Consider the following 12742-nt stretch of genomic DNA (forward strand, 5'->3'; position numbering starts at 1 on the left):
ATTAAAACCAGTAAAATTACTATTGTGTTTAGATAAAAAATGGCGTGAAACACTATGCTTTAAATACCCATTTACTATATTGGACCTATGTTTATTAATCCTAATATGTAGATTCATGATTGTCCTTCCTACATATTGGAGGCCACATGGGCATTCCACCAAATAAATAACATAGGAAGTAGAACAATCCATTTTATAATCCAGTTGGAACGTTCTCCCAGTAGACCTACTGGTAATCGTTTGAACCCCGTGACCTATACATTGGCAACATTTGCACCTACTGTTGCCACACCTATAACTTCCTTTTTTATTCCCCGTATTCTTTAATAAACGGGTGTCGGGTTTGGCAACTGTAGTTTTCAGTCTACTGGGGCTATAAAACTACAGTTGCCAAACCCGACACCCGTTGGAATGTAGGAAGGACAATCATGAATCTACATATTAGGATTAATAAACATAGGTCCAATATAGTAAATGGGTATTTAAAGCATAGTGTTTCACGCCATTTTTTATCTAAACACAATAGTAATTTTACTGGTTTTAATGTTATTCCGATAGATCACATTCCACCAAATATCCCTAATAGATTTACAACATTAAAACGACGTGAAATATACTGGATTTATCAGCTTGACACATTAAGTCCAGTTGGGTTGAATGAGACCCTTGAAGATATCACATCTTGAAAGAAAGCTAGGAAGGATGGTGAGTCTTAAACTAACTTCTGTATATGTGCTATATATTTCTATGCTAGTTTTATGAATTTTATGTATGTATAAATAATTTTTTTGTAATTTATATATCTTTTATTATTTGCTTATTGGATGTTTTTAAGAAAATCCAATGGGAACATTGGGGTTTAATGTTATTTTTTTATGGGAATGTAAATGTATATTGTGGTTCTATTTATTGAATATTGTGGCTGTTAGTAACCTATTTTTTGCCATATAAACTAGTAGACGCTAATGGGAATATATGAAATCTAGTGGTGATAAGGTTATACACACGATTTCTCCCCACTTCCGGCTTTTGGGCCACATGTGCGCTCCGGTGGTTGGTTTTTTAGAGTTGGTTACAAAAGTGCCCAACTCTAAATTATTTGTCCGTCACCACAAGAGAGGAGCAATGAATATAATTCCATGGTCTGTATTAACCACTTTTCACTGGTGCCATTTTTTGATTTTGACTCAACCCCCCCCCTTATAAACCGCATAAACCTTTTATTTTTTCATACACAGATCCAAATGAGAGCTTAATGTCAATGGGACTTGTTCTTCATAATGGTTCCATTTATTATTCTGTACAATGTAATGGAAGCTGAACAAATATTCAGAATGAGGTGGAGTTAGAGAAAAAGTGCATTTGTGCAACTTTCCTATGGGCATTTTTTTCACGGCGTTCACTCTGCAGTCAGAATGACATGTCACCTGTATTCTATGTTTTGGTAAGATTTCCCTGCTAGGAATTTTGGAAAATCTTTTTCCTTTTCTTATCCCTCTTTTTTCTTTTTACAAAACACTAAGTTCTACAATACATGAATGGGAAATCTTAGACTATTATCTTGCCAATTGAAAAGAAAGTGAAATTGTTGTATATGAGACACACCTGCCTATGGTGAATGGGTTATGAAGACTGTCGTTAAAGGGGTTGTCCCATCTCAAGGATCCTATCTATACTAGTAGCTTATGTAAACTGAAGACTTTTCCTAAATATATTGCTTTTGCAATGTAGCTTTGTTTTCCTGCTATGCAAAATTATTCCTCCCATTGTTTCCATAACCATGGATCTGTGTGATAAGACAAGCAAGGTCACTCACTGCTCTCACTGTTATCTACAGCTCTGCTAATTTGGCTGATAAAGGCCTGTCTGTTATCTCTCTATGTAAACACACAGATAACACTGAGTCCTTCTCTTCAAGCATGTGCATATTATGTGATCTGCATTTTTATCAGATTTGTAGTCCTATGTATTGTGATACTTCATAGTGTCCTATTCAACCTATTTAGCAAGCTGGGAGGGGAGGGATACAGGAAGGGAAAAGAAAAATAGACAGCAAGCAAAGCTGCTGAAACAGGGAGATGGGAAAACCTCCTTAGTTCCTTCCCGATGTTCGCCGTACTAGTATGCTGAGTGTTTAAAGATGGCGGCCACTTGGGAGCCGGGTGGCCGCTGGGTGTCTGCTGTTTTATACAGCAGACACTGGGAGTTAATGCCTGCAATCAGTGCCCGCAGCGATCGCGGGCATTAACCCCCTCCAACCAAGCGGACCAAGGTACCATTTTACCGGCGCCGCCATTTTCCTGTGGATTGCCGGCACCCGGAGCAAGCTCCGGAGCCGGCATCTAGTTGTCATGACAGCCATGAGTTCAAATCACCCTCCTTTCCCAAGAACACATATATAAGTACTTAAATACTGTGACACACATATACATTCAGTATCACTGTGTCCGAAAATGCCCGGTCTATAAAAATATTTTCCTGAAAAAATAAATAATCAAAAATGCCAAACCAACGTATTTTCACAGTTTTCCCTCTGATAAAAATTTGAATGAAAAATAATCAAAGCAATAGCAATTCCCCAAAATGGTATATCTTAAAAGTACACCTGGTTCTGCAAAAAATAAATAAATAAATAAATAACGCCGTATGCATCTTTGTACACAGAAGTATAAAAAAGTTACGGGTGTCAGAACATGGCGACTTTTAGAAAAAAAAAATTGGCAGCTTTGGATTTTGGTTAAGGGGTTAAAATGTAAATAAAACCATATAAATTTGGTATCCTCAGAATTGTACCAAAACATAGACAACAGATGACATGTCATTTTGGCTTCACAGTGAACGCCATAAAAACGAAACCCGTATGAAAGTCACACAAATGCACTTTTTCTTCAAATCCACCCCATTCTGATTTTTTTTCCAGCTTCCCAGTACAGTCATGGCCAAAAGTTTTGAGAATGACACAAATATTATATTTTCACATGATCTGCTGCCCTCTGGTTTTTATGTGTGTTTGTCAGATGTTTTTATCACATACAGAAATAGAATTGCAATCATATTATGAGTAACAAAAGCTTATATTGACAGTTAGAATGAGTTAATGCAGCAAGTCAATATTTGCAGTGTTGACCCTTCTTCTCCAGGACCTCTGCAATTCTCCCTGGCATGCTCTCAATCAACTTCTGGACCAAATCCTGACTGATAGCAGTCCATTCTTGCACAATCAATGCTTGCATTTTGTCAGAATTTGTAGGTTTTTGTTTGTCCACCCGTCTCTTGATGATTGACCACAAGTTCTCAATGGGATTAAGATCTGGGGAGTTTCCAGGCCATGGACCCAAAATCTCTCTGTTTTGTTCCCTGAGCCATTTAGTTATCACCTTTGCTTTATGGCAAGGTGCTCCATCATGCTGGAAAAGGCATTGTTGATCGCCAAACTGCTCTTGGACGGTTGGGAGAAGTTGATCTTGGAGGACATTCTGGTACCATTCTTTATTCATGGCTGTGTTTTTAGGCAAGACTGTGAGAGAGCCGATTCCCTTGGCTGAGAAGCAACCCCACACATGAATGGTTTCAGAATGCTTTACAGTTGGCATGAGACAAGACTGGTGGTAGCGCTCACCTCGTCTTCTCCGAATAAGCTGTTTTCCAGATGTCCCAAACAATCGAAAAGGGGATTCATCAGAGAAAATAACTTTACCCCAGTCCTCAGCAGTCCACTCCCTGTACATTTTGCAGAATATCAGTCTCTCCCTGATGTTTGTTCTGAAGAGAAGTGGCTTCTTTGCTGCCCTCCTTGAGACCAGGCCTTACTCCAAGAGTCTCCGCCTCACAGTGCATGCAGATGCACTCACACCTGCCTGCTGCCATTCCTCAGCAAGCTCTGCACTGCTGGTAGCCCGATCCCGCAGCTGAAACACTTTTAAGAGACGGTCCTGGTGCTTGCTGGTCTTTCTTGGGCGCCCTGGAGCCTTTTTGCCAACAATGGAACCTCTTTCCTTGAAGTTCTTGATGTGATAGATTGTTGACTGAGGTGCAATCTTTCTAGCTGCGATACTCTTCCCTGTTAGGCCATTTTTGTGCAGTGCAATGATGACTGCACGTGTTTCTTTAGAGATAACCATGGTTAACAGAAGAGAAACAATGATGGCAAGCACCAGCCTCCTTTTAAAGTGTCCAGTGGTGTCATTCTTACTTAATCATGACAGATTGATCTCCAGCCCTGTCCTCATCAACACCCACACCTGTGTTAATGGAGCACTATAGTACAAGGGGAAGCGGGGGCGGCAGTGATCAGGTCCAGGGAGGTTGGTAAATAAAACAAAAATTTTTTATACTTACCGACCGCGCTGCTGCTGCTCCCTCTGCCTCCGTATTCCTCTTCTCTTGAAAGACGTCTACGTATCACCGTAGGCGCCGCCTACGCTGATACGTAGACGTCTGAACCAGCGTGGAAAAAAATAGCAGTGAATCTCTATGTATTTTTTCCACAGTATTTTTCATTGAGCTTTTGTTCCCAGCACCCCATTGTCCCCGTCTGTGTCCGTTCAGTCTCATGGCCTCATTTCTGCAAATCCTGTACCAAATTGGTCTCAGCGATCACATGAATTGCAGGACTGCCAGAAAGGAGGCGCTGGCACGAGACTTAATGGACACTGGCGGCGGACAACGGAGTTACGGGGACAGGTGAATGCGCTTTTTATTTATTTTATTTTACACCTTCCACTGGGCACATGAGTTGCTCCAATTCCTGGACAAATCTTTAAAGGAGTTATCCATCTTTCTAATATTGATGGTCTGTCCTTAGGATAGGCCATCAATATTACATCTGTGATGACACAACAGCCAGGACCTCTGCAGATCAGCTCTTCCAGGACAGCGTGGCTACAGGTAATGGTAACATTTCTAGGGGCCACACTGCTCACTTTCCATACAATGTGTAGCAGTAGGTTTAGGTAGTGCAGTGGTGCACATTGTACGGCAGGTTATTACCTTTTACCGCCCTGTCTCGGTATCGTTGGTCTGCAGGGGTCCTGATGGTGGGCCCCTAGAAATAATTCCACTGGTGGGCCCTAGACACCCCAGTCTGACACTGCCAATATTTGCTGCTTTGGCTGGTTACACCTCTCCTTATATTTTTATCTCTGTTTTACATCATTTGTCTCATTTACCACGGTGTTTACAACTATGTCCTATAGTGTATAGATATGTGATTCTTCAGATATTGTGTTATTCCATGCCTCATGAAGAGACCTAGATAGTCTTGAAAACTTGTTATTTCTCACCATCTTCTCCATTATTAAAAAATATCAACTGCTGAAGACTCTTAATTTTTATCCTTTATAACTACTGGCTAATACAGAACAAAGATATTTTTCCAACATCCATCTGAAACAAATAAAACAACTGATAAGGGTCATCTGCTGTCAGTAAAAATTGAGAGTTTTCAGTAGTTGATATGTTTTAATAGGTAACTGAAAAAATGATGACATATTTCGAGACTAGTTCATCTCTTCATCAGACATGGTGTCCAGAGGCGTAACCTGAAGCTTATGGGCCCCAATATAGAATCTGTACCAGGACCCCCAATTACCATGTGTTATCTGTAATACTGGTGTCTTCTTCTATTGTAGAGAGGCCTTTGGGCCTTCTTAGACTCAAGGGCCTAGTAGCAATTGCTATAGTTATGCCCCTGGCTATAACACAATATCTGAAGAGTCATATATTTACACATAAAAAGACATAGGAATAGTGAGGTTAATGAAACAGATCATGTAAAACAGAAATATCAATATAAGGAGAGGACTAAACATCTAAGGGAGCGTTCACACTACCATCGGTGTCCGACAGCTAGTGTCCGCTGCTAATGTCCGTGCAAAATCTTGTGTGGACATTAGCAGCGGACACTAGCTGTGTCCGTGACATTTTGCATTGATTTAAATGGAGATCGGGTGTGTTCTTTTACTGTCCGTGTCTGTCCTTAAGTGTCCGTTCCCAAAGATGTCCGACTTTCAAGCGGACAGCAAAAACCTACATGTCGGGTTTTGCTGTCCGTTTGAAAAGACCCCATAGTATAATAATTGTTCATGGGTGTCCACGATAGGGCATACTACTGTGTGCAGGGGCCACATAACACTGTGTGCAAAGGCCACTTGGGGCATATAATACTTTGTGGAAGTGTCACTTCGGGGGCATATAATACTGTGTGTAAGGGCCGCTTGGGGGCATGTAATACTGTGTTCAAGGGGCCATTGGGCATATAATACTATGTGTAAGGGCCGCTTGGGGGCATATAATACTGTGTTTAAGGGGCCATTGGGCGTATAATACTAAGTGTAAGGGCCGCTTGGGGGCATATAATACTGTGTGCAAGGGCCACTTGGGCATATAATACTGTGTGCAAGGGCCACTTGGGCATATAATACTGTGTGCAAGGGCCACTTGGGCATATAATACTGTGTGCAAGGGCCACTTGGGCATATAATACTGTGTGCAAGGGCCACTTGGGGTCACATGATACTGTGTGCAAGGGCCACTTGGGCATATAATACTGCATGTGTCCGTGAGGGACATGGTTTTGCCAGGGGGGGAGTTGGGAGTCATTATTCCAGAGTTCCCCCTAAAAAAAATTTCAGTATAAGCACTGCTTGAGCCAATAAATTTCCATTCCATCAATTGATAATAATCGGCGCCATATAGCAGAGGTGTAACAAGAAGTCCAAAATCTTTGTGCTCTTTAGAATAGTGGTATATTACGTGTGGGCCCCTACCGCTGTTGCAAATGTTATAATGACCATTGGACAGAGCATCTTTGTATCTTGTCAATGAGTGAACTACAACTTGAGTGTTGGGGCCAGCTGATGCATCTTTCTTCTCTCTATTCCCGCTTTCCCTGTAGCGCACTGCCACTACCCAGTACCCGAGCAGTACACGAGCAGTGCACCCCCAGCCAGGAGAGCCAGCACCAGCACACAACACTGGGCCGGGTGACTGGCACACGTGTTAGAGGCGGGCAGTGGGCGGGCATTCGTCCAGGACGAGGCAGAGGGACCGGGAAGACGAAAGTGAAGAGAATCCGCAGTAGCTGGAAACGAAACTGACAGGGAGCGGTCGAGTCATTCCAGAGCCTCATTCAGTCCCAATTCAGAGACAGGCGCCCTAGCCGGGTATGTCAGCTGCTGGCCGGCCCTGAGGCAGCCTGGGAGAGACACGGAGGGGCCGTTACATCATCACTGGCGTGCGGCAGCGGGACACACTGGTAAGAGACGCCCGTATACACATACATGTTCTATATCTCTCTGTCAGGCGCTCCCTGTACTGTCAGCCCTGCAGCTGTAGTGTATGTGCCGGGGACCGCTGAGGAAACTCTCTCCAGCCAGGTCATTGATAACATAGCTGGACAGGACTGTGAGGAAAGTCGGCGAGAAGGGCGGGGTGGGCGCACAGGTGTATCGGCATGTGTGATGTATTACGTGAGGCTAGCTATGGGAGCCTCAGGCCTCCTGCTCCAAGAAGTGTCACCTAATCTGGCACTAGTACTCTGCTAATCCGGCTCTTAGTTACCACATAGACCTGCTGGTCTGTCCTGGCCACATGCACACTGCTGTGTAAAAAGTGTGAATGGAGCAATGGTTGGGTAGGGGGACGCTTTCATGGTGTCACAAGGGCCCACATGCACAATAATATATATATATATCCTGAAATTCTAACTATACACACCAATTTCTCTTAATAAAATGGCAGTGAGGCCTTTATTTATAGTTAAATTAAACAAATAACCATAATCAATAATGAACTGTAATTAGAAGTAAATAATGAATAATCACCAAACTCAATTGATTAAACACGGTGAGGGATAAATATGGTAAAATAGGGGAGGGGGTGCATGTGCTTCTCCATCAGGGATCCAGGTAAACTGCCACAAACACCTCAGGATGTCCTCCTTTTAAAGTTAACATTTCCCGCCGCAGTAGCCAACGGACCAATCAGCTGAAGACTCTGCTACTAGGCAGATTACCACAGAAGCTGCTCTTGTCTTGGGGACACAGCTGATACTCCCACCACAGTTGCCAGTTGACCAATCAGCTGATGATCCAGTTGCTGGGCAGACTCCAAGAAACTTCTAGAACCTGCTTGTGCCTAGACCTCCCTTAAGGTAAGACCACTGTGAATATAAAATAGGGAGGGAACACAAAAAAACCGACCATACCAAGTAATAATCATAAGAACCACCACTAAAATCAACGTGCCAGGGCCTGTGACACCATGGGGCCCCTTTGTCAGAGTTCCTGGGCCCTAACATTCTTCTGTTTGGTATTGCTGGGGAGAAGCAGTCTCCACAGTTCCTAAATCCAAAGGAGAGGCAGCATGTCTACCCAACTGTTCCTCCATTCATTTGGGGGTAACAGTTGCACTTTGTTCTGTGACCCCCACCCATTATGACACTTATCCATTTTAGGAACGGCACAACCCCTGTATGATTTGCTAATCCTGCGTGTAAATGTGATTATCTTGTATGATCATATAATAATCTGATGTGTGTGTGAACTTTTCTGAAAAGTTGGGGGTTGTCTTATATGCCGGGTATACGGTGGAGGAGCGGGATCGCAACCTTCCTGCCGCCGCTGGCTTCCTGCAGGAGTGGAGTGATGCTGCGGCTCCGGCCTCCACGGCATCCGCCGGGTATAGGGCCCCTTCACACGGAGGATACGTTGGCTGATTCTGAACGTTCTGAATCAGCGGCGTTTAAAACAGATCCCATTGCTTTGGGAGCCGGCATACGTGTGCTCCTCATAGAAATGAATGGGCTGCTTTTTTTCATTCATTTCTATGGGGAGCGCATGTGTGCTGGCTCCCATAGAAAGAAATGGGATCTGTTTTAAACGCCGCTGATTCGGAACGTTTACACGTTCAGAATCAGCCAGCGTATCCTCCGTGTGAAAGGGCCCTGATAAAGCTAATGGCGACCACTCTGCTGCAGAGTGGTCGCCATAGCAACCAGGTCTCCACTTAACCCCCCACCCCAAAAGTGCAAAAACAGGCATGTGGGCGGGGCCAGGCGATCGTGACAGCAGGAGACAGCGGCGTTCTGTGGTTGCCCAGGGATCCCCGCTGTCTGCTTTTTCACAGCGCAGGCTGACCGTTATCTCTGGACACTGGCAGGCTGCGGCAGCCCCTCCTGCCAGTGTCCGGAGATGACTCTCAGCCTGCGCTGTGAACAAGCAGACACCGAGGATCTCTGCATCCCGTGATCGACCCATACGTCCTTTGCGATCTACCACTAGATCGCGATCGACGTATTGGGCACCCCTGCTCTACACATTTACATAGAAATAGCAGAAATGACCACTCATGCCAGTATATAGTCACCACACTTGTTTTTGGTAGTACTCCTCCTGGCAGTATGTTTTGGGTCTTCTATCCACAAATTTGACTTGATAAAGGTCAAAATTGACAAAAAAATCGTATTATACTAATGATCTGTTGTTGATACACACTACTTGTGTAATTGCTATTGATGGATTGATCTCTGATAGATGGAGATATATGCTGTGATGCTTAATGTTCATTTATGTATATCTGAAGAACACTGTATGTGCCGTAGACACCTATGAGGAAAAGCATGTGTCATCCCCTGCAAAAGTGCCCAGTAAGCATTATGGACGGGCCCTTTCATTTGTTTTACTTATAAAATTAAAGGGATTCTATCATTAAAATGCTATTTTTTTTCTCACACTAACACATGCCCACGGCCATTTTTTTGTGGCTACTTACACAGTCAGCTGGGTTAAACGGTCACAAGAAAATGGCCTCGGGCATGCGCAGTCGGCTCTGCCCGAGGCCCAACGGCAGAGCTGACTGCACATGCCTAGAAGTTTGAATCCAACATCGGGAAAGGCTGTTCCAGAAGAAGATGGAGGCGTCGCTGGAGAGTTCTCTCGCAGCATTGGGGACAACCCAGTGCTGTTTGAGCGCTCATTTGCATACCGAAGAAAACCGGGATTTCTACTAAACCGCGGCGCGGAGAAGATGTCTAAAGGTAGGAGAAGAGTAGCCTTTCTTAAAGAGGTATTCCCATGAACATAATCATATCTATATTTGTAGATAATTAAAAGTTAAACATTTTTTAAATTTAAATAATTAAAAATTCTGCAGTTTAAGATTTTCTCTATCTTGGTGCTGACATTCTGTTGTCTTGATCGGTTGTCAATGGATACGACCACAAACGCAGAAACTTTCTATGGTCTGGGACTTTTCAGGAACCCAGCTATGGTTTTCTTATTGTAACTGGGATATCAGGCAGGGAAGATATCCCAACTACAATAAGGAAATCATGGCTGATTTTATGACGTTAGAAAGGTCCTGCATTCATGGTCGTATCCACAGGCAACCGATCAAGACCACAAGACTGTGACCACAAGATATTTAGAGAAAATCTTTAAAACTCTGCAAAATGTTTAATTACTTCTTATATTTGCAAACATGTTGAACTTTTAATTATCTACAAATTTAAAAATGGTTATGTACATGGGAATACCCCCGGAAAAATGTATGCAATCTAGCGGAGCAGAGTTAAGCTGAGTTCAACAGAGTTTTTTGGATAGCATTTTGGAGAGGAAAAAATCCACTTCAGGAATTAGGAAAGGTTTTTTGACGCTTTCTGAGGCATTCTTTTTTTTTTTTTCTCCAGCACAGTGTATGAACCTGGAAAAAGCACTAGCGTTTTTTTTAGGTGGAATCTGCCTGAAAATAGGTCACCTAAGGGCTAGTTCACACGGGGACATGGACGCTGATTTTGACAGCGGATTTCGCGGCCAAATCAGCGTCCATACAATGTATCCCTATGTGAACTGCTCGCTTTTTTTTTCTGCTAGCTCGCTAGCAGAAAAAGAAGCGACATGACCTATCTTTCGGGCGGAAGCCGCTCGCGATGAGCCGCGGCTTCCGCCCAGCTGCAGCGCCCTCCATGTCGGCTCATTCATTTGAGCCGACAGCGGAGGTGAAAGCCGCGACCGCGATGGTCGCGGCGGGAGCAGTTCACATAGTGTGGACATTGTATGGACGCTGATTTGGCCGCAAAATCTGCTGTCAAAATCAGCGTCCATGTCCCCGTGTGAACTAGCCCTAAGGCTGCGTTTACCTGGAGTTTTTTCGTCAGGAATCTGCCTCAAAATCCTGACCAAAAAACGCCTCACCATATGGTCCTATGTAATCTTTGTAAACCCCTCAAAAAACACCTCATGAATTTTCCTGAAGCGGATTTTTCCTGACCAAAAATTTCTGTGTGAACGCAGCCTAAGGGTAAGTCCTGGCCAAAAAGGTAAAATCCTAACCAAAAAAGTTCTCCCATTGAAATCAATGGGACTCAGTCAGTTGTCCCAGAAAAAGAAGCGAGATGCTCATTCTTCAGGCCATTTCTCTTCACAATTTGGCCTGAAGACACTCCCTTCTCCCGACTAGGCCCATTCATTGGGCCTAATCCAGAGCGAAGTGCGTGACTGGATGCCGGTGCAGTGCACTGGTATTCAGTTGCGGTTACCCATTTTTTGGTCCGGAACTTGAGGCGGCCTCCGCCTCAGGTTCTGGACTAAAAAACCCCATGTGAACTTACCCTAAGAGTGGACAGTTTCAGTCAGAGACAGACAGTATCAGAGGTCTGATTCACTCCTTGTATGCCCACTTGATACTACAGAGCCTAATTATTATATCAGGCAGCTAAAGTAAGGGTCCATTGAGGATGCGTTTACACGTAGTAACCCGCGCTCATTCTGACACGTAAACACGTGTCAGAGTGAGCGCAGTAAAACACAATCCCATTGACTTCAATGGGTTCGGCTACCCTTTGAACACAATGGGAGGCTTTTTTACCTATTGCTTTCAATATGATACGCACATTGACTTATTTTGTATACAGTCATGTGTTAGGCTCGAGAACTACTGTCCCCCAGCCACACGTAGGTGTGTGTAAGAAATTTGTACAACAAATATGCCACATGTAAATATACCTTTATCTGAATGTCCAGCTGAAGCTGAGCATGTATGTATATGGGAGAGCTAGGCAGAATAGCTGCTGGCCAAACAAACGCTGATGTGACAGGTATCTTAACCCATTCTTGACATTTGATATGCATGTAAATCATAACACTGTGTTAGAAGGGTGCCATACATGGTGGGTTCAGGCTTATATAGTAGAAAATTACCAGTAATTGAAAGCTGGGCCTGTAAATCCTGCACATACATAGGTTACTGAAAGTGGTGTCTCAGCTGGTCCCATAACATTTAAATTTGAGTTTAAGCAATTTTCCGGGATAAAATGTAATTCCTACACTAATCTGTACACCATACCCCTACCTAATTTCTAAATTACATAATTTATCAAAAATGTATATTTACCCATATCCGTGGGGTGGTCATGTGACAGAGCAGCACTGGGACTATTACGCGATCTAACAGAGCCAGAAAAGAAGGAAGAGCTGTCTCGCAGGAGGAAGTCTGAAAGGAAGAGAGGTAAGTATGATGGGGTAGGAGGGTGGGCTGATTTATTTGGGAAGGGCTAGTAGTGGATGAGATAGCTAGAGAGACAGGGAGGGGGTGTGAGAGGGTGTGCGAGTTAGTCTACAATTACCATGAGGCATTAGCCAAGACAGCAAGAAGCTACACCAGGTATCCGCAACCTTCGGCACTCCAGCTTCTGTGAAACTACAATTCCCAACACACTCCATTCACTTCCATGGGAGTTCCAAGA

General features: G+C 43.7%; 2 protein-coding genes across 2 annotated transcripts in view; both read left to right on the plus strand.

Moving 5' to 3' along the window:
- Positions 1-12742, plus strand: part of NCBP1 (nuclear cap binding protein subunit 1) — a 278082-nt gene that overhangs the window by 63331 nt on the left and 202009 nt on the right. The gene's annotated exons all lie outside the window — the stretch shown is intronic.
- The window catches only part of TDRD7 (tudor domain containing 7), a 54130-nt gene continuing 48431 nt past the window's right edge, over positions 7044-12742 (plus strand). The window contains exon 1 of the mRNA XM_075280358.1: positions 7044-7255. The gene's annotated coding sequence lies outside the window, so the exon portion shown is untranslated. The remainder of the gene's footprint in view (positions 7256-12742) is intronic.

This window comes from Leptodactylus fuscus, chromosome 1 (assembly GCF_031893055.1).
Source record: "Leptodactylus fuscus isolate aLepFus1 chromosome 1, aLepFus1.hap2, whole genome shotgun sequence".
NCBI lineage: Eukaryota > Metazoa > Chordata > Amphibia > Anura > Leptodactylidae > Leptodactylus > Leptodactylus fuscus.